The sequence below is a fragment of the Phoca vitulina genome, unplaced genomic scaffold (assembly GCF_004348235.1).
Source record: "Phoca vitulina isolate PV1807 unplaced genomic scaffold, GSC_HSeal_1.0 scaffold18, whole genome shotgun sequence".
Lineage (NCBI taxonomy): Eukaryota > Metazoa > Chordata > Mammalia > Carnivora > Phocidae > Phoca > Phoca vitulina.
In genome coordinates, this window is record NW_022589721.1 from 23874419 (window position 1) to 23896150 (window position 21732).

Genomic DNA, 21732 nt, shown 5'->3' on the forward strand with positions numbered 1-21732 from the left:
CCAACCTTACTCCCTCTGCACAGGTGCTGTTACTATCATCCTTGTAGTTCTAAGGGCCCAACATCAGAATATTAGAGTCTCTGTTTGTCAATTCCACAAGTATTATTAAAAATGTTTATATCTCCAGTAGTGCTTATGATACAAAGTAATAAGACAATCTTTATCCCTAAAGAGGTTAATGACATCCTATGGAAATAATACTTGAACATATAAAAAGTAACAAGTCCATAATAATTCTGTCCACACTATACCATCATTACGGACTACAATTATAATAGAAATTTGGAGAACAGGACAGTGTGAAAAAGAATATATCCCAAGTATGGGTTAAGTATCTTCAAATGTGCCCCATAACACATCATTTCACTCATCAAAATGTCTGGCTCTTTCCCAGGATGAAAGCAGTTATCACAGCCTGTTCATTGTTATTATAGCCCCTGAACTAAGCACAATACTTGAAACATTGTAGTCTCCAGTGTGCATATGTGGAATGAGTGGATGAGTGATTTAGCAAACAACATGATAAAATATGTACGCAGCCTGGCATAAATACAACTAGTTTAGAGTTACGGTCCCATTAAGACTGGCCACCCTGCTAACAGGATTTGTTTGGGAAAAATGAGTGATAAGGAATGATCGATATACAGGTAGCAAATAACTGACAAAAATTTAGAAAAAATGTGCGATTTTCCTATTAAAAATTAAAGTGATACAGACTTTAAATAAAATACACTAATGTGTCCACCATGGTTTTATAGATAATGATTTTTCCAGGCTGACAAAATAACAGCAACAAATGCAGATAACTGATCTCTGGAGATCTAGTATATTTGGGGAGATATTGTACATCTGATATGTGATATTAATGCACAGCTGTCTTGGTAGCAATCAAATAATAGATTTTTAAAAGACTATTTAAAATGCTCTGCCACAATCTTAAATGTGAACTGCTTCCTTATGGCAATTCTATAAAGATCAGAAGACCTCCAACAGGCCAGACGTGTTATGCAATGCAGAGTGTAAAATGTCGAGTACAACAAGACCTACCCTCCAGAAGCTCCTAGTCTATTAAGAAGACATGTAAAAAATTATTACAATGGGGGGCGCCTGGGTGGCTCAGTCGTTAAGCGTCTGCCTTCGGCTCAGGTCATGATCCCAGGGTCCTGGGATCGAGTCCCGCATCGGGCTCCCTGCTCGGCGGGAAGCCTGCTTCTCCCTCTCCCGCTCCCCCTGCTTGTGTTCCTGCTCTCGCTGTGTCTCTCTCTGTCAAATAAATAAACAAAATCTTTAAAAAAAAAAAAAAAAAAAAAAAAATTATTACAATGGGGCACCTGGGTGGCTCAGTCAGTTAAACCTCCACCTCTTGATTTTGGCCAGGTCAAGATCTCATGCATGGTGAGATGGAGCCCCGCTTAAGATTCTCTCTCCCTTTGCCCACCCCTCCCCGCCGTGTGCATGCGTGCTCTCTCTCAATAAACAAACAAATATATAAAGACCACAATGCAATAGGTAAAATACTACAGAACTGGAGTTCTTTGGATTAACTGCAATGGGAAAACAGGGGAATAACTGAACTGTACCTAGAGGACAGTCTCAGAGAAAGCAACGATGTTTGAGTCTGCCTGGTATGTTTAAAAAGTACCACCATCTTCAACTTTTTGAGGAACCTCAATACTGTTTTCCAGAGTGGCTGCACCAGCTTGCATTCCCACCAACAGTGTAGGAGGGTTCCCCTTTCTCTGCATCCCCGCCAACATCTGTCGTTTCCTGACTTGTTAATTTTAGCCATTCTGACTGGTGTGAGGTGGTATCTCATTGAGGTTTTGATTTGGATTTCCCTGATGCCGAGCGATGTTGAGCACTTTTTCATGTGTCTGTTGGCCATCTGGATGTCTTCTTTGGAAAAATGTCTGTTAATGTCTTCTGCCCATTTCTTGATTGGATCATTTGTTCTTTGGGTGTTGAGTTTGATAAGTTCTTTATAGATTTTGGATACTAGCCCTTTATCTGATACGTCATTTGCAAATATCTTCTCCCATTCTGTCGGTTGTCTTTTGGTTTTGTTGCCTGGCTGGGTGATAGACATTGGGGAGGGTATGTGCTATGGTGAGCGCTGTGAATTGTGTAAGACTGTTGAATCACAGACCTGTACCTCTGAAACAAATAATACATTACATGTTAAAAAAAAAAAAAAAGAAGAACATAGCAGGAAGGGAAAAATGAAGGGGGGTAACTGGAGGGAGGAGGAGACAAACCATGAGAGACTATGGACTCTGAGAAACATACTGAGGCTTCTAGAGGGGAGGGGAGTGGAGGGATGGGTTAGCCTGGTGATAGGTATTAAAGAGGGCACGCATTGAATGGAGCACTGGGTGTTATACGCAAACACTGATTCATGGAACACTACATCAAAAACTAATGATGTATGGTGATTAACAGAACATAGTAAAAAAAAAAAAATACCACCGTCACTAACAACTTTCAAAGACATTTTTTAAATTCAGTAAGCTTTAAATTAAGTAAACTTTTTTTTAGGATAAATATGAGCATATCCACTAACCTGGAAAAGGGGAATATTCTCTTCTCCTAAAAGAGACCTTTTAAGCGCTGATTATTAACAAGGGGTTCATAATAGATTAACACTAAAGTCCTTAAGAAAAAGGCCTTGCTAAACCAAAACTGAGGCAATATCAAGAACTTCACAAACAATGGGTAAGATTTTTCAGTATGACTAAACACAAACACACACACAGCCAATTTTTTAACTACTATTCCATCTGCCATGCATGTCTGAACCTTAATCTGTCTGCTCTTATTTTATTTCTACTTATTGAAGTTTAGATAATTCCAGATTTTGACTACTCAAGTCTGAATTTACAAACCAGATGACAGGAAAACATTTTCAAAAAAGGACATGTACTATTTTAACTCTTTAATGATCAAAGATTATCTCTGTATGTGTTAAAGCTCTATCTTTAAAACAAATAGTTCAACATGCTACAGTTCCTGGAATGAAGGGGGGTAGGTACAGGGTGGAGGGGAGGCTCTCTTCTCTTTTTAGAAACAACCTTACATGTCTTACAGGCTCTCCTCCTAAGAATGAAATGTCCACTAGTAGCCACAGGTTACCAAATGGGTTTAACAGATAAAAACAGCAATAACACACAACTACAAAAGCATCACATCATATAGGTTAACTTTATTTCTCAAAAGAGCTGGTAATCCTTTTTTTAAAAAAAGATTTTATTTATTTATTTGACACACACACACACACACACACACAGAGCACAAGCAGAGGGAGCAGCAGAGGGAGAGGGAGAAGCAGCCCAACTCGGGGCTCGATCCCAGGACCCTGGGATCATGACCTGAGCCGAAGGCAGACGCTTCACCGACTGAGCCACCCAGGCACCCCAAGGGCTGGTAATCCTTTAGTGGAACTGTTTCTCCTAACTTTTAGAGGTTGTGCAGAGATAATCAAGTGGAAAACATTCAGTATTTGCAGATTTTGGCATATGTGTGTATATATATTGCATCAGGTTGCCTTCTATGTAGTAAGAAGGGACTGTCATTTCCTGAAATCAATGTCAACATGCATACATACTATTTTGTGCTACATGCTCAAAACAGTGTATTTGAATGTTTTATTCTCAAAACAGCATAAACACAAAAAGAGAAAGCAAATCAACAAATCAAAATTTCTCCAAACTAGGAACTGTTTTGGCCATGTTAAATTTGCCAGGCCAAGGCCTCCAAATGAAGATCTGGAGGGTCAATGGAGCACAAGTGTGGAGGTCAGGGAAGGTCAGCCCACAAATACTGCCCCTCTACTCCCATGACTTCCTATCTTGTGAGAATGGTCCAAAGACCCGGGATACTTGAGAATCGTTCACAGGGATAGCAACAAGACCAGTGCCACAGTGTCCTAACCAGACTGTTATTGTAACATAATCTGCTTCTTGCCCTCCTGTGGTTACTGCTCACTTTCTGAACCTGAATTTCTAATCTCTCCACCACCAATTCTGTGAACTACCTGCCATCATGCCAATAAATTCCCTTTCCATTCAAATTACCTTGTAAGTTTCTCCAACTTTTAACTGAAGACCCTTGAATGAATTATAAAGAATATTCTGGAGTCACACAGAAAGCTAACTATAACTCCCTCCCTAATTTAAAGCCATTCCTACAAATAAGCAAAACTATGTTATAAATGTAACTTGGGGTTCAGAGTATAAACAATAAAGATACTCTGAAATTAAAGATTACATAAATCAGTTTTTTGAGACTTTTAAGAGGTACCTATATTATTAAAATTTTAAGCTTCAAAGTATAAAATATGAACATTAAAAAAGTATAAGAGAACATTCAGAAAGAAGACAAAATACTAACATCACTTTAAAATATATTAGTCTAATAAAGAACTTAAAAACTTCCCAGAAAAAGAACAATGAAACACATTTTGAGGAAAAAAGGACACTAAAATGATACTGATTTTTACAAACTGTTTTCTCTGTAATAAGATGCCTTCCTTTTTGTTTTATTTATTCTAAACTGCTCCAAGAACAGTAATGAAAAGATTCTCCACCTGGACCTACCTTTTCTTTAGACCCCTAGTTCATATGTTTCCTCACTAAAAAAACAACACATAAGTGAAATTACTTTTCATTCTTTCTGAAAATATTTCACATTTCAAATCAAAAGTGGAATTTTTAGCTATACTAAAAACCAGCATTTCTTACATTCTGGGTAGTATCCTGTAGTCATACTCAGTCCCCTAATCCATCTGGTATTTTTTAAGGAATACACTTAGAAGAAGCAAAGCACATATTAAGGAGAGTAAGAACATATTTAAAACCTTAGGAAGCATTTGCTATAAGGAGGGAAGAGGGTTATTAATATTTGTGAATACCTACTGTGTACCACGCATTTTGCTATAGACTGTATTTTTTTCATATAACACTGCCAAACAGATGATGTTACCCTTTCCATAAAAAGTAAATGAGGAAAATGAACCTCAGAAATTGGTTTACTTATCTCATGTCAGTGTTAATAAGGGCTGATCTGACTTAAGCACAGATCTGACTGGTCCCAAAGATGATGACATTTTATCCCTAACAAAATGCCTCAGTGGGCACATTCTTCTTGTAAAAATTCGTTTTCATTGATAGTTTTCTTATTAGAAAAACAATTGTAACCATTACCCTGAACAAGCAAAACCTGTGGGATGTAACCATAAAGCAGTGTTTTATCTACCACTGTCCTTTAAAGTTATTCTGTGTTGACAGTTTAATGTCCCTGAACTTTTATTTAGGCAAGCCTATGACTTTGGTCATTTTCAAGTTATAAAAACTGTCAGAATTTAGAAAGTGATAGACCCAGTTTAGTATAATTGTCAAAATTTGTCATCCAGGACTACAGCTTCTCCCCATGTCCCAGTTTTGCCTGCAGCCCGCGTGCCCTAGGCATGACAAGAGCACCGTGCTTTACCTGCGCTCCCTTCTACCTTACGAACCCTGGGTGTAGCAGTTAAGTGTCATTAGAGGGCAGGAGCACTCTCAGCTCAAGAAGTATTTAAAATTGACCTGTCAAGGAATGCTTTCTGGAGTTCCTTGGAAGCTCTCACCCATTCCAGCACTGGGGATCTCTCACCACAATTTCTCGATGCAAGATAATGCATCTCCTGTGGGAATCCAGCCATTTCTTCCTCCCCCTCTGCCTCATACCACCCTGATCCTATGAGCTTCCTCTCACTAGTGGCCCTCATCCAGTCTATGGGACACATGTACCCATTCAGAACTCAGGGAGGATGGGCAGTCCACCCACACAGTAACCTTGCTTTGCTGCGCTGTCACAGCGGATAGCTTCTCTTTCACTCAGGCACAGTGAGACAGACATCAACCCACTGTGTCCCCTAAACTACACAAGTTACATATTCAGCTCTCATATCATTACCAGAAAGCTCCTGTACTTGAGGAGGAGCACACCAAAAAGGGAAGGGGGAGGTTAGAAGAAACTCCTAGCACACTAACAACTTGGTTTAAAAACACTTTTCCAATTTCCAACAACTCAGTTCAAAAACTATTCTAATTTCCAGCTCCCTGATTCTTTATACCAACAGATGGGGTAGGTATTTAGAGGTCACAAATCCATTTTCTGGCTCTTTATTTTGCAATGCCTGCATGGTATGCTTATAACTCTCTTTAGAAATGTGTACCTCTCAACTTAGGGCCAAACTCAGAATAAAAGAGTTCCATTTTAACATCTTATTACATGATATATTTAGCACTTTACTAAATTTTCCACAAAAAGTAGAAAGAAAAATCCATAATCCCACCACATAGTTAGCCACAGTTAACACTTTAGCATGCTGTTTTCCTTTCTATAAACAGTCCATTTGTCATCTGAAAATTTCTTAAGTTTTCTTTTTAAAATCTTGTACAAAAACACCTCATTTATATAATTTCATCGAGCAATTCAGTTTCCCATAGAATTTCAGCATGCCTTTTTCAAACACCAAATTTCCATTACGCCAATGTAAAGGTGGCTTTCTGAAACTTGTCACACTGTCACTCCCCAAACTCAAAACCTTTAATGGCTCCCCACTGTCAGAGATTAAACTTCAATCTTTTAAATTCTCTATGGTCTCCTATACATGTTACATCTCTAAATGTAACTTTAAGCCCTGTATTCCTCCTATAAAAATCATACTACAAGAAGCATGTGAATGTCAAGGGAGTTTCCGACCATGGGATCTGACCTACACTCAAGATGAGAAAGTGTTTCAGGGTTTGGTCAGAGTTCCACAGTGATTACTGAAAGTATCACAGGATGGAGCTCTACCAGGATTACAGACAGGCTGAATCCACGAAATGCAACAGAGCATATTAACGTGGCAAAAACAAACTTGCAGCGGGGATCAGTCCTCATATGACTGCAAATAAAACTCTATCACCACACATACAGTATTTACTGGTTTCACACTCGTGATCACAACTGCCAAAAAGTTAATCTAATGCTGAAGAGCAGATTTATGGAAACTTTAAATGTTTAAAACTGGATTTGGGGATTGATTTTGTCAATGTTCCACACATAATCTGCCATCCATTCACAGAGCACACATTAAAAAATTTGTTTTAAAGTCATCTTTCAGCAGATGAAGTGAGAAATAAATTCCAATTAACATGCTAACCAAGAAAAAAAGCACTCAGTTCTTAGCCCAAATAATCTTTGCTCTTCTCAGAAGCGTATGTCAGTAAAAACTCACAGAATTACAGAAGTGCCTGAAGAAAGAAAAATAATCAGTTCTCTCTTAAAGTTGACAATAAATGTATTCACTCAAAAAGTACACAAGAACAATGAGCGTGGGGCAAATACTGACGTGTCTTTATGTATAACTGTGGAGGATGTGTGTGCATTCATACAACATGCATGTATGTGCGGAGATATCTGGAGAGATGTTCACCAGAACACTGACTACTTAGATGGTGATTTTTGCTTTCCTCTTTCACTTTTTTATTTTGTTTCATTTTTTAAAATAAATGAGCATATACTTTTACAAGAAAAGAATGCTATTTGCACTATTAAAATATGGCATAACAAGCTACAGTAATCAAGACATGTGGTACTGGCAGAAGGATAGACATGTAGACCAATAAAACAGAAAAGAAAGTCCAGAAATAAACCCATATATCCAGGGTCAACTGATTATCAACAAAGATACCAAGGCAATTCAAAGGGGTAAAAGGACAGTCTTTTCGACAGATGGCACTGAGAAACTGGCTATCTACATACAAAAAGATCAACTTAAGAAATTTACCTCATACTATACATAAAAGTTAATTAGGGGTGCCTAGGTGGCTCAGTGAGTTAAGTGTCCGACTCTTGGTTTCGGCTAGAGTCATGATCTTGAGGTCATGGGATCGAGCCCCGTGACAGGCTCTGCGCTCGGCACAGAGTCTGCTTGGGATTCTCTCTCCCTCTGCCCCTCCCACCGCTCACATGCTCTAAGTAAATAAAATCTTTAAAAAAAAAAAAGTTAATTAAAAGTGGATCATAGACCCAAACATAAGAACTAAAACGATAAAATATAAAACATTTAGAAGAAAACACAGGCATAAATCTCACGGCCCTGGGTTGGACTAAGACTTCACGGACATAGCACCAAAAGCAGGATTCTTTTTTTTTTTTAATTTTATTTTATTGTGTTATGTTAATCACCATACATTACATCATTAGTTTTCGATGTAGTGTTCCATGATTCACCGTTTGCGTATAACACCCAGTGCTCCATTCACTACGTGCCCTCTTTAATACCCATCACCTGGCTAACCCATCCCCCCACCCCCCTCCCCTCTAGAACCCTCAGTTTGTTTCTCAGAGTCCATAGTCTCTCATGGTTCGTCTCCTCCTCCCTCCAGGTCCCCCCCTTCATTTTTCCCTTCCTGCTATGTTCTTCTTCTTTTTTTTTTAACATGTAATGTATTATTTGTTTCAGAGGTACAGGTCTGTGACTCAACAGTCTTACACAATTCACAGCGCTCCCCATAGCCAAAAGCAGGATTCTTAAAAGAAAAGAAAAAGATAAACTAGACTCTATCAAAGTTCAAAACCCTTGCATCTCAAAAGATACCATTAAGAAAATAACAAGACAAGGCACAGACTGGGAGAAACTACTTGCTAATCATGTGACTTATAACTGCCTGGGATAAACTGTCTCACAGCACCTGTTTAGCTCTACTTTACGATTTGAAGACAGTTTCCTGTAACACTGTAAACCAGCTATACTTTTTTTAAAAAAACTGCTCACTCATCTCTTACTTGTGAGACCCAAATAAGACCCTAGAAAGGATCTGAGAGACCAGAGGCAGGGAAAGGACTTCACTGAAGTTTTGCCTGTATACCTCAACTAGGAAAATTTGAAATGTTTAAATATTTTTTAATTATTTAAAATCATAGGCTATCTACCTACCCAAACTAGGCAAAATGAGAATGGTTTAAAAAAATTAAATTTGATTTTTAATAAAATATGTGATTTTTAAAAGCTGCTGATAAGAACACTGAAAATCAGCTAAAGTTCTTAAATGAACTTTTAATATGCTAATAGACTACTAAGAAGGGGTCAGTAACACATACCAAAGACAGAACACTGGCCAGTTGTCACTATGACACATACTATAATGGAACTTTGGCACACCCATTTCAAAGGGTTGCCAACCCCAGACTACATATTTTGACTATTGCTTCAACATACTGCTCTATAAATAAAAAGAAAAAGCTTTGGTTTAACTATATTCACATTTTAATATAGGAAGTCCCAGTTATCAGAGTGTATTTCCAAAATGCTTTAGCCCTTGATTCTCAAACATTAAGCTTTTATCCACTAGCGACTTAGAAGAGGAGCCACCATAGCTAGATTTCTTTACATTTCCAGCTCTGTACATTCATGTACACTTTAATCCAAATGGGTAGAATAAATGAAGCTGACTTTTCTGTACTTTAGAAAACAACTTGGTAAATAATATTTATGTAATACCAGAACATATCAAAGATTTAAGTCAAAACAAGCTTAAACGTAACAATTTTCAGCAAGTAAAGTTAAATTTCGAGATAACATTTCTTACGTTTGTTTACAGAAACTAACTGGACAGGAGTTAGAAAATTATGATTGATAAAATGAAGCCCAACCCCCTTTAAAAAAAATGAAAAATTCTAAGTTTAAACCTTCCTCCAACTATGCTAGCCCCTCTTTTTTTTTTTTTTTAAGATTTTATTTATTTGGGGCACCTGGGTGCCTCAGATGATTAAGCATCTGCCTCAGGTCATGATCTCAGGGTCCTAGGATTGAGCCCCACATTGGGCTCCTGGCTCAGTGGGGAGCCTGCTTCTCCCTCTCCCTCTGCCTCTCCCCCTGTTCATGCGCATTATCTCTGTGTCTCAAATGAATAATAAAAAAAAATTTTTTTTTAGTTAAAATTAAAGATTTTATTTGTCAGAGAGAGAGAGAGCATGTGCACAAGCAGGGGGAGCGGCAGGCAGAGGGAGAGGCAAGCAGAGGGAGAGGCAGGCTCCCTGCTGAGCAAGGAGTCTGATGCGGAACTTGAACCCAGGACCCCGGGATCACGACCTGAGCTGAAAGCAGATGCTTAACCCACTGAGCCACCCAGAGGTCCCTATGGTAGCCCCTAAATATATACTGTCCCAAGATCTAAAGGAAAAAAAAACCTCATTAGAAATGTGCTTATATTGTTTTGTTAGAATTTTCCAGAATTTTAAGTAGAGAATTATTGTATGACATAAACAAAAGCAAAGTAATCTCATACCTTGCAACCCAAGGTGGTTTTCCCGTGCTTCACCTTAATGTAATGTCCCTGAAATTCCTAAAAAACCATGTGTGATTTTTTTCAAATCAAAAGACGTCTGGACATGGTAGTCATTATTTTTTGAGTAAATGTTATCAGATACCAACTTACCTTGGAGAAAATACATTTCAAATGCTGATGCTCTGGCTACTGCTATTAGTGAGAGTAATACTGTCCTTCATCTCTTACACAGGAGTCTCATGTTTTCTACCAGCATCCATGAAAAGGTGGCATGGTAACTTACTAGCTTGCAACTAGGGTAAGATCTCAGACCATCATGGTTCTGGACAGTTTTGGCAGTAAGGATGGGATGCTGACAGAGCCACCCATGACTTTCTAGAAGACAGAGTTATCAGGCCCCCAAGGGCAGAGGTCTAGGAAATGGGAAGACACCCTGGGATCTGAGAGTGGTCCTGATGGTAGGTGGGGAGAAGATGAGAATATGGATCCCTACCACCCTACCTGTTAATGAACAGGAGTTGGATTAATGTTTAGAAACTGAGCAGCAAAAAGTGGAATTGAAATCAACCACCCAAATGGTGACTTGGTGGTTGTTCACTCTCCTCTGGGCTGGCAGAGGAAGGGATATGCCAAGACAATGGGGCAACAGCCCTGTGTCTCCAGGTGAAAGGCATTGTGGCTGTGACTATTGAGCCTCAGAATCCCCAAAACTAAAATGGATTATGTAAGTAAGGATGGCCTTGCTGCCAAAATGAAGTTTTAGTTGGACCAAAATTATTAGAAGTTCCTTTGATTGAACTATGAGGGAATAACCAAAAGGGAATACAAAGCTTTGATTGCTGGTACAGGTGCTCTCTCCCTCGTGCTCCCATCTCCTACCCTGCTCTACTTCTACCCCCAAAACTCTTCTGCTTTACAGAAAAAAATGATAAAGTATGGGGTTGAAGTCTCCCTGACTCCCAAGAAGGACTGAAGGCCATAGAGCCAATAGGCTGCCCAGGGAACTTTAGAGAGGGACTCAAAGCTTTAAGGTTCTTTTAGATATAGGCACCCATGTCATCACCAGCCTACCCAGTCCCGTGAAGGGAGGGAACATCCAGATTCAATTAATAGGGTTTGGGCAGGATTTACAGTGGGGAAAAAAAACGAATGTGACGAAAGGACAGGACTCTCTGGGCCAGTTCAATGTTCTGTTGCTGCCTCTACATCCCAATGTATAGTTAAGAGTTGATATGTTACATGGTTGTACTTCCCCACCCTCTAAGTGCCAGAGGGGATTCTCCCAATCAGGAAGGGTTGCATGTAGAAAAATCCTAGTACCTTTGGGGCCCCACAACCCTAATGACCGTTTTTTGGTTACAAGTCTCTGTGACTTACGATTTTATTGATTAGAGCTTCTGAGAAAGGGAGGCAGGCAGTCTCCACCTGCAGGTGCCCCTGGGGGTTCTGCACTCTGCCTTCCGGACACAACTATCAGACATGCTCCTTCTCTAAAGCAATTGTTAGCATGCTACTGTCCTCTTGTGGAAACTGAATCCCTGACTCATGGAGACCTCTTGAGTCCACAGGCTGATATTCCCACTTTGGTTTTCTAACCTACTGTCCCCCTTGATTTACTATAAAGGGCAGTTTTTCAAGGGGGTCAAATGTGCCCCAGCTTCCAAACCTCCAGGCTTATCTTATAAAAACAGCATTTGTCATTCACTTTACCAACTCTCTCTGCCAAATAAAGGACCCAACAGTGTAAAGTGTCAACTGCCAATGTTAGGTGAGGCTCTTCTCTCCCTAAATCCCATTATTTGGAATCCTGAGCAATCGCTGCGAAAGAGGTAGGTAAGAGCTTAATCCAGAAGAACTGCAGCTGATAAAAGATTTTTCTTTCATTTCCAATCATAGATCCAGATGGGGGTTCTTAGAGCTGTTTCCCGCATTGTCTGTCCCCTCTGTCATCATCCACAGGACTGTTGAGAAGCTGTAGGAATATGCAGGTGCAGACTCAAGGCATGGTGGAAATGGACTGTACATCATGGGGCAGAACCCTATGCTGCCCTACGCCACCTGGACAGAGCCCAAGGATAGTGACCTCCCAGGAATATCCACCTTGGTCTGATATGCCCACTTTAGAATGGGTCAACTCCATAACTAACAATGTAGAGAGTCAACTGAAAATGCATATTCGAGAATACATCTGGCTTTGTCTTAGCCCCAACAGCATCTCAACTTTACATGAAAAAGTAGCAACAGGACCTTTGGGGAAAACTGGAAGCAAACTTACAGGCTCTACAGAGCCTAAATCCAGTAAATCATCAAATCTTATGGATTTAATACTATTCCTCCATTGTCAGTACTCAAATGATGATCACTATCAATTCTTTCCTGGACTTTAGCAACAATAGCCTCTTAACTTGCCTACTTGTATTGAATTTTACTTCATCTTCAATCCATTCTCCCAAAGCTGTCAGAACAAGCTAGTATTTCACTCTCCCCTCCCTTAAAATCCTAAAAAAAAAAAAAAAATCCTATAATGCTTTCCCTATAGCCTTCAGTCCAAACCGACCTGAACTTGTTAACACAACTCATGCAGCCAGGCTTACAGTTTACTTATTGTGTACCTCTTTCCCACACCTCCTTTATAGAACCAGTAGCCGTTTCTAAAATGTACCTGACCTCTCTTATCTCAAAGCTTTTGCCTCTCCCTCAATTTAGGCCCGTGCATTCTCCTCCCGCTTTTTTATTTTAAGATTTTATTCATTTATTTGAGAGAGAGAGAGAGAGAGACAGAGATAGCAAGAGAGAACAGGAGCTGGGAGGAGAGGGAGAAGTGGGCTCCCTGGCCCGATGTGGGGCTCGATCCCAGGACCCTGGGATCATGACCTGAGCTGACGGGAGACACCTAACCAACTGAGCCACCCAGGCGCCCCGCATTCTCCCTTTTGTCTGACTGACTACTGGTCCACTCCTCAGGTTTTAGTTTAAATGGCATGACAACATGGACTTTTACCCTGACTCATAAGATTAGGTACCTATGGAATACATAGCACTGAACTCATATTGTCTATTTTTCTCGCTCTTCTACTCTAAGGAAGGACTACTAGTAGTTTATTCACTGTTATTATAAGCGTGCTCATGTGTTCATTAACTATTTGGGGGATTCATACAATCATATACCAAGTATTATGCTAGTTGTCAAAAAATACATTATCAAAAACAAGTTTTTTTTTTTTAAGACTTATTTATTTGAGAGAGACAGCAAGTGGGGGGGGAGAAGGAGAGAAAGAATCTCAAGTCGGTGAGGAGTCTGCTTGAGATTCTCTCTCTCTCCCTCTCCCTGTGTCCCCTGCAAAAAAGAAATGTGTTAATTTAATAAAATTATATTTTGCCCTCCCTACCACACTGCATTGAAATTAATATAAATATTTCATAAGAATTGTGAGGCACACAGCAGAGACATTATTATTCCCATTTCATAGTTAATCTGAGAATCTTCACACTATCAGACAAAAGCAAATTAGGGCTTTAGTGCAACGGTTTTGTCCATACATACTAAAATTTTACAATGAGTAGAATCTCTCGATAAGAGCACAAATCAGCAAACTGTAAAAGTCCACTTCAAGACCTACCTAGTAAATCATGGATTAAATTAGTGCCTTCAACTTTCTATTACTCTCATAAAGAACAGAGAAATGGCATAAATAATCCCCAAATAATAATATCTGGGAATATGTCATAACTTTTTTCATAGCAAGTATGTCCTAAAATTGTTTGACCTAAATTAGTATTCAATGTAACTTGAATTATCTGAGAACATGCCAATTTATGATTGGAAGAAATATTCTAAGCACAGTGAAGTGTCCGTATTAGTTTAGGTTTATAATACAATACCAGACATATTGTACCAACTGGAATATATCAAGTAGAAATTACTCCCATGGCAGACTATAACTGCACAGGATTGAAAACTTCACAGTGTTGCATAAAACAGTACCACTGAACGTCATCTTTTCAAAATAAATTAAATAGCTACAAAAATATATCTTTGCATAAGGTCTTCTACTTAAACAAAATCACCGAGTATCTTTGAAAAAAAAAGCCTTTCTCACCAGTGGTACCACTATCAGAACATAGGATGTGTCACAAGAAATGTGTGTTTTTAAAGAATCAACCTTCTAAGAATGATTTCCTTGTTTAAAAAGTTTTACAAATGGGCGCCCGGGTGGCTCAGATGGTTAAGCGTCTGCCTTCGGCTCAGGTCATGATCCCAGCGTCCTGGGATTGAGTCCCACATCTGGCTCCCTGCTCCTTGGGAGCCTGCTTCTCCCTCTGCCTCTCTCTCTCTGTCTCTCATGAATAAATAAATAAAATCTTTAAATAAATAAATAAATAAATAAAATAAAAAGTTTTACAAATGTCACTCATTTGCATTCCAATATACTTATATGAGTGGGAAAAGGGTGAAGCTACAGCTAGTAAGCAGGAAATTATAATCCTGTATATGCTCATAAGAGAGTAGAGAAGTGAACATTTTCCATCCTGTGTGTCAGCTGAAAAAGTTTTTAGATTGGCTGTTTTAAGTATGCCTTCTAAATATATAATATAAAATACAGGACCTCAAATCAGTATTTTGAAATAGAATTTTAGTAAAGACTACAAATCACAGAGGCTTGGGTTTATGCCAGCCTTCCTCACCCTACTTGGGAGCATACTTGGACAAGTTACCTAAGCTCTCTGAGCCTGCTATTCCTGTTAATTAGTAGTTAACTAGGAATTAACCTATACCAGGCAGGGTTGTCATAAAACTACCTTAATGTATATAAAGAACTTGGCATATAGTAGGTGTTCACTACCACAGCATAATAATTAAAGAGCCAAGACCAAGTTCTATCACTTAGTAGCTGTATCACTTTAGTTATTACTTAACTTCAATTTCCTAGTCTGTGACATGGGAATACTAACACCTAACAAGGTTGTTGTAAAGAATTTCTTAGACTCAACCCGGCAAGTAGTAAACACCATGTGCTAGTTACTATTAGCATTATGACCACCACCACTGAAATATTAAATAAACACTGGGGTGCCTGGGTGGCTCAGTCAGTTAAGCATCTGCCTTCAGCTCAGGTCATGATCCCAGGGTCCTGGGATCGAGTCCCGTGTTGGGCTCCCTGCTCTGCAGGGAGTCTGCTTCTCCCTCTGTTCCCCCCTCACTCGTTCTCTCAATCTCTCTCTCAAATAAATAAGATTAAAAAAATATATTACATAACCACTGTCACATTACTGATGATACCTTCCATTTCTGCCACTTGAAAAAATATCTCTTGAAAAATTAACCTCATTTTGGTGAACTGATCATAATACAGGATGAGCTTACACATCTAAGAATTTTTATGGTGACTTTAAATGCACAAGACACAACCTGAATTGACTGTTGCTCATGAATACTGAGAAGATATCAAATATCCATTCTAAGTGAACAAATCTACTCAATGGACTAAAGCATAACATAAAATGACATGCCTATTGTACTTTCTTTGTACTTTCTCCCCAAAGATCTCAAAGCACTTTAAAAAATCAAATAGAGCAATTCTCAAAATATATGAACTTGAGAAAACTGCAGCTGAGAGCAATCAACATTTTTCCCAAAACTTTTGCCACATAATTACAAAATGATGCTATAGTCAAAAACTCTTTGACCTTGCCATTCTTTCAATTATTCAAAACATTTGAGTATCCACTGTGCACCAGGCTAAATTCTGGTGCAGTAAAAGAAAAGGAGAGACCAAAAATAATAGCGGGAATGTCACTAACAATATAATTAAATATTTCCAAATATTATAATTTTATATTCCTTAAACAGTGAAAGAGCAAATTATAGGCCCTAACAGTTAAGTGCATCAATACTTAATGATTTAAGTAACCTCATATAAGCGACAGTCCAGTATTTTCCCCCAAAGAAACCAGCAGTAAAATGAAATAAGCATCCCTCTACAGTCTTCAATCACTTACTATGGTAAATGATCATTCCAAATATGAATATAATAATCTCAAGAGTGACGCTATGTAACACATTTTTTAACCCATTTTTGGGGAAAGTTCAGAGAAATGAAAAATTCTAAATCTGATTATGTAAAATATCACCTGTAATCTATCAGAAATAAACTACATTCGCTTAATCTTAAAATCTGAAATTATATTTTTGCTGGGGCAACTAGAATCAATTTACTAATCATGTCTCCCTTTGATGAACCAATTTCATAGGAGAGAAAAATCTAGCCCCAATTATCAAATGATCTAGAGTTCATACTATAGATCCAGCATCTTATGATCCAAGAGCTTCCTCTGAAGCAGCTATGTAACTGTTAAAAGTTCTAAGAATTGAAAAATGTTATCTAACAAAATTGCTCTGCCAAAGAGAGGCGATCTTAACTATGAGTTAAGAAATCTTACTGCTAGAGTGGTTATCCAAAACCTAAAAGAGAACAAACGGCCAAGTGCCTTTTTAATACTTAGCTCCCCAGAAGGGCTATTAGAAAATGCTGATATTAACGTTGATAGCAATTGTATCATACTGATATCCAGGTAGGTACACTACAGGACTAAAAACCTTCCTTTGACGTCATTATTACAGACAACCACGGTCACGTGAAAAAAAAAGGGGAGGCCTATCATATCATTTTATGAATGCTGATCAGGCAGTTTTAGCCAACTACAACACTTACCAAGGGGTTATCAAATAAGCCCCAATTATCAAAGTGCTCTAGACACAAAGCTTCTGTTTCTATTATTAAATACAATTAAAGAATTAAAAGGATCAGTGTGTTTTTCTTGAGGTACATTTGTCTAAAATGATTTGCAATAAGTCCCCAAAGACCGAAGTGATTGAAATTCCTTCATCTATATAAAACACTCCTCTGGAATGTCAGTCTGCCAAACTGCAAGACTGTAAGAACACAAAATTGACTGATACACATTTTCCACATAAAGATTACGGAGTAAAATGATGGCAAACGCAATAAATCTGCACGAGGGGGAACAAAGTGTAAACAAATTCCAAAAATCTTTGTCTTATCCAGAATGGCACTTTGTGGTACTGCAAGAATTCAGGCATTTCATCAGTATTCCGCACACCAGGGGACACTCGATGACTGCTGTCGACAAATTAGAGGAGAAAAAGTCTCACCAACAAACGGTAGTAACAGGTAATGTTGCAAATCAGTCATGGAACCAAGCGAGCGGGAAGGTGGAGGTGTAGAAAAGAGTAACAATCTTCTGCCAAATTTTACATTGAGAAAATTAACCCATCATAGATAGCCCTCCAGGAAAAAAAAAAAAAAAAAAGATATTTGGTACAGCCTAGAATAGCCATGAGTTACACACACACACAGCAATTGCCACTTCCACTACAGTTTGACAGTCACAGATTTGGGTAATTATAGTAGAAATTGTGTGTTTTGGAAACACCCTAAGACCACACCCTATGACTGAGAATCTGGACTTTAAATGCTGGGAATTTAAGTGGTCAACGCGGTGTATACTTGGACGATCTGGCCGCGCAGGTGGAAGGGCGGAGAGGGGCAATAAAGACACCAACTTCCACGCGGGTGACCAGGAGGAGTGGCTGCCGCCGCGAGGCGTGGCGGAGTCCGAGGGAAAAGGGGGTGTGGATCTGTGGGTGAGTCCGGGGAGAAAGGGAGGGAGGAAAGGCGGCCGCGAGGAGTTAAGGGAGGTGGGCGCCGAGGGTGGGGGGCGAGCGCCGACGCGGGAGGGGAAAAGCGGGGGGGCGGGAGACCACGGGGGGCGGCGGGCTCGGGGGGGGGGGGGGCGCGGCGAGCACGCGCGTGGAGGTGCGGGTGGGAGGAAAGGGAGGAAAAAAGGAGGTCCGAATGAATGAGTCGCTGGCGGGGCCGGGGCCGCGGAGGAAGGGGCCGGGGCGCCGCGGGCCGGCGGAAGCGGGGCGCCCGCAGAGGTGCAACCGCAGCGCCGGGGGTGGGCGCCGGGGCGGGCCCACGGCGCCGGGGGCCGAGGAAGCCCCGCGCCGGCGCGGCCACCACCGCGCCCGCCTCTCCGCCAAAACGGGGTCTTGGGGCAGGAAAGTGAGGGGCGTGAGGGAAGGGGGAAAAGGGTAAAAATAAATCACTCACCCTCCGCTCGAGCCTCCGGGCTCTCTCAGCCCCGCTCCTCCGCCCTCCTCGAGCCGCGGCGGCGGCTCCTCAGCGGCGCTAGAGGGAGCCCCGGGCCCGGAGCGGGGCAGCGGCGGCGGCCGGACCGGGAGCCCCTCCGCACCTGCCCCTGTGGCGGAGCCGCGACGAGCCAAGCGGCGGCTGCAGCAGCGGCGGCGGCTCCGAGTGGGGAGGGCAAGTGACCCGGATGTACAGGGTAACAGCGAGGAGGGGGAGGGGGGAATGCCAGGAAGTGAGGGCGCAGCGGACCTGTCCGGCCGTGCGCATGCGTCGCGCGCCCGCCCCGCAAGGTAAATCCTCGGCCTTCCTTCCCCGCCCCTCTTCCCCGCCCCTCCTGAAGGGGGCGGGGCGAGACTTGAGACAGGTGGTCCGGCGGGGAAGGGAAGAGAGGAAGGGGGCGCGGCCACCGCCTCCGCGCCCCCGCGCTCCTTAAAGGGGCAGCACATCCGCGCGGAGATGGCATCTGGGTGGGTCCGAGTCTTGCAGCCTTCTCATTTTACAGAAGGAAAACTGAGGTTCAGAGGTAGGGGGGAGCTGTCTCAGATCAGCGAGCTCGGAAAAAGCAGGAACTGGAACTCAGAACTCGCAGATCAGGACTCTTTGTGCTGAACTCAGCGAAACTGCCACCTCCCACCACTCTCCACGCCTGGAATGGCTGGGCTGGTGAGCACGCCTTTCCCTCTCCGCCAGGTACTGAACCTCACTCACGCTCCCCGTTAAGGCAGAAGCGCTGGCAGGCTCCTCAGAGCTTAGAGGTGCACCGTTATGGCCTGGAATGGTATCCTGGAGACGCCCTGGGGAGGTGTTAAATGATCAATCTGAGGACAGAAATCAGGCGCCACTTGAGACTTGTACCTTGCCACGCATGGCTCTTTCAGATAAATGAGATTTTGTTCTAGGGTTCCGCTCTGGGCAAAAATGTCGGGGGGTGGGGCAGAGAACTTGGATGTGGCCCAGGGCACAGCATTTTATTTCCCTAATCCTCCTTCACCCTTGAACATAAATGCTCCCTCTTTACATACAAAACCAGAACATCTATCTAGCTGGTTCATCCTAATCCTGCTATGAAACTCTCGTATTTTTTCATTAACACTAAAGCGTAAATGATTACAATGTTACCTTTCTCTGGAATATTTTCGGTTTGAGCAGATCATTACCATGGAGGTAAATGGTTCTGAATATTTTGGGGTCATGGGCCCTACTGAAAATCCCACAAAAGTAGGGGTTTTTCTCCCCCAGAAGAATGCACACAAATTTGCATACAATGTCAGGGGATTTATGGTCCCAGGAAGCTTACCTATGAAACCCTGATTATGAACTCCTGGTCAAATAGGTAAAATGCCAGGAACCATCCAGGCCTTACCAGATGTGGCCAAGAAATCACTCCTTGCCCCAAATACAGAAGAGCAACCCTTACCTTATTTAGCCTTTGTCTTCCTCTTGAGTTACATGGAGACTACATGGTATGAGCCATACTATATAGAAATGTGTTAAAAGAGTCACAGAGAGATTAGATGGCTTTTTGAAGGCACACACTAAAGGCAAGAGTCCTAGGCCTCAGACTTTTGCCCTAATTATCATACTTTAGGATGATTTAGGGGTTCTATACTGTATCTATTATAATCTTCATCAATTTCAATTAAACTGAGGGAGCCAGTTTTTTGCCAACATTGATGCCGGCAGACGGTCTTCACAATCCAGGAACTGTGGTCCATGTTTCTGACACACTGATACCCATCCTTAAATAACCCTGGTCCGTAGAAACCCACTATCCTCAATTTGTACCAAGGAAGAGAGCTCATACACCTGCCCCGTCCCTTAAATATGTGCTCCGAGTAACCACACACCTCTACCTCAGTATCCCAACAAAAGGAGAAATCTCTTCCATAGTATTCTCAACCCCATCCAGTTTAGCTCAAATATCTCCCATTATGGGGAACTCATTACTGCACTGGCCGGCCTCTTCTCATTGTGAGGAACGTCTTCTTTTACACTGAGCAAAAATCTGATACCCAACAATTTTCATCCACTGGTCCTAATTTTATCTATGGAGAGCAACACAGATATGATGCCAGCCTGAGGGAGCTTTCAGTCCAGCCAAGAAAAGCCCACTGATGAATGATAACCATAAAATAAGATCAGCCCCCTTTAGGGTCGCCTGGGTGACTCAGTCATTAAGCATCTGCCTTCCGCTCAGATCATGCTCCCAGGGTCCTGGGATCCAGCCCTGCACGCACATCGGGCTCCCTGCTCTGCGGGAAGCCTGCTTCTCCCTCTCCCACTCGCCCTGCTTGTGTTCCCTCTCTTGCTGTGTCTCTCTCTGTCAAATAAATAAATAAAATCATTAAAAAAAAAAAAGATCAGCCCCCTTTGGAGACACCTTCCTCCTTGTCAGCCCTAGACCCATCCTGGCCTGCGTCACAACTCACACGTAAGCTCGACCATTACCCCATGTGGGATATCCTGAAAACGAGAATAGAAAACAAGACTTTAAGAGAAGTGCTGAATTTATTCTTCCCCGATCCTTTCTTCGTTATCCTGCATGAATGTAATCCCATTTCAGCTGAGGTCAAAGCTTTCAAAGTTTTATGTTGAAAAAAGCAGGAGGATGCAAAAAATAGGTTTACATAAGAGCACTCGGCTCTCGATGATTTAATCACTGTGGCTTGTTAGCATTTTTCTTTGTGAGTCCTTCCTATGTGCCAGGCACTGTACTAAGCACTTTACTTGCATTTCCTCTGTTGCTTTTAGAACCACCCTATATGGTACTATTATGATGTCCATCTTATAAATGAGGCAACCAAGGCTCAGTATGAGATCCAGGATTCAAACCCAATCTGTCAACTCCACAGTTTGTCCATTTACATAACTTGACTCTACTTTTGTAAATTTCAGAAGTTCCTGATGCCTTCTTTAAATGCTGTTTCCTTTGAAAATTGCATTACTAAATCAACTTTAAAACATTACAAAGAATAAATTGTTTCACTTAATCATTGATGCATTCAATCAACACACAATTCCGCCCCTCTACTTTGTCATAGGCACCATGCCGAGGGTTTAAAGTGGAGGTCAGTAGACAGGGCAGGTGCCTGTCCTGGAGGGGCTCAGGATTTAGTGAAAGAGCTGTGACCTCATAATTACAGCACAGCACGATTCATTGTAATCTAGGAGAGTGGAAGAACCAATAATCCCTGGGACAGCTGTGAAGGCTTCAGAGAGGATGGGTTTGGTCTTGAAGAGAT

General features: G+C 41.3%; 1 protein-coding gene and 1 non-coding gene across 11 annotated transcripts in view; both read right to left on the reverse strand.

Annotated features, from left to right (window-relative positions):
• The window catches only part of CYRIB (CYFIP related Rac1 interactor B), a 144628-nt gene that overhangs the window by 61867 nt on the left and 61029 nt on the right, over window positions 1–21732 (reverse strand). For 4 of the 10 annotated variants that reach the window (XM_032415855.1, XM_032415862.1, XM_032415853.1 and 1 more), the window contains exon 1: window positions 18452–18666. The exons of the other annotated variants lie outside the window; for them this stretch is intronic. The gene's annotated coding sequence lies outside the window, so the exon portion shown is untranslated. Of the gene's footprint in view, window positions 1–18451; window positions 18667–21732 lie in introns of those variants that run through there. 10 annotated transcript variants of the gene reach the window in all.
• Window positions 12233–12421, reverse strand: LOC116639642. Its single transcript, XR_004300890.1, has one exon. It is a non-coding gene; the product is annotated as a small nucleolar RNA SNORA73 family (small nucleolar RNA).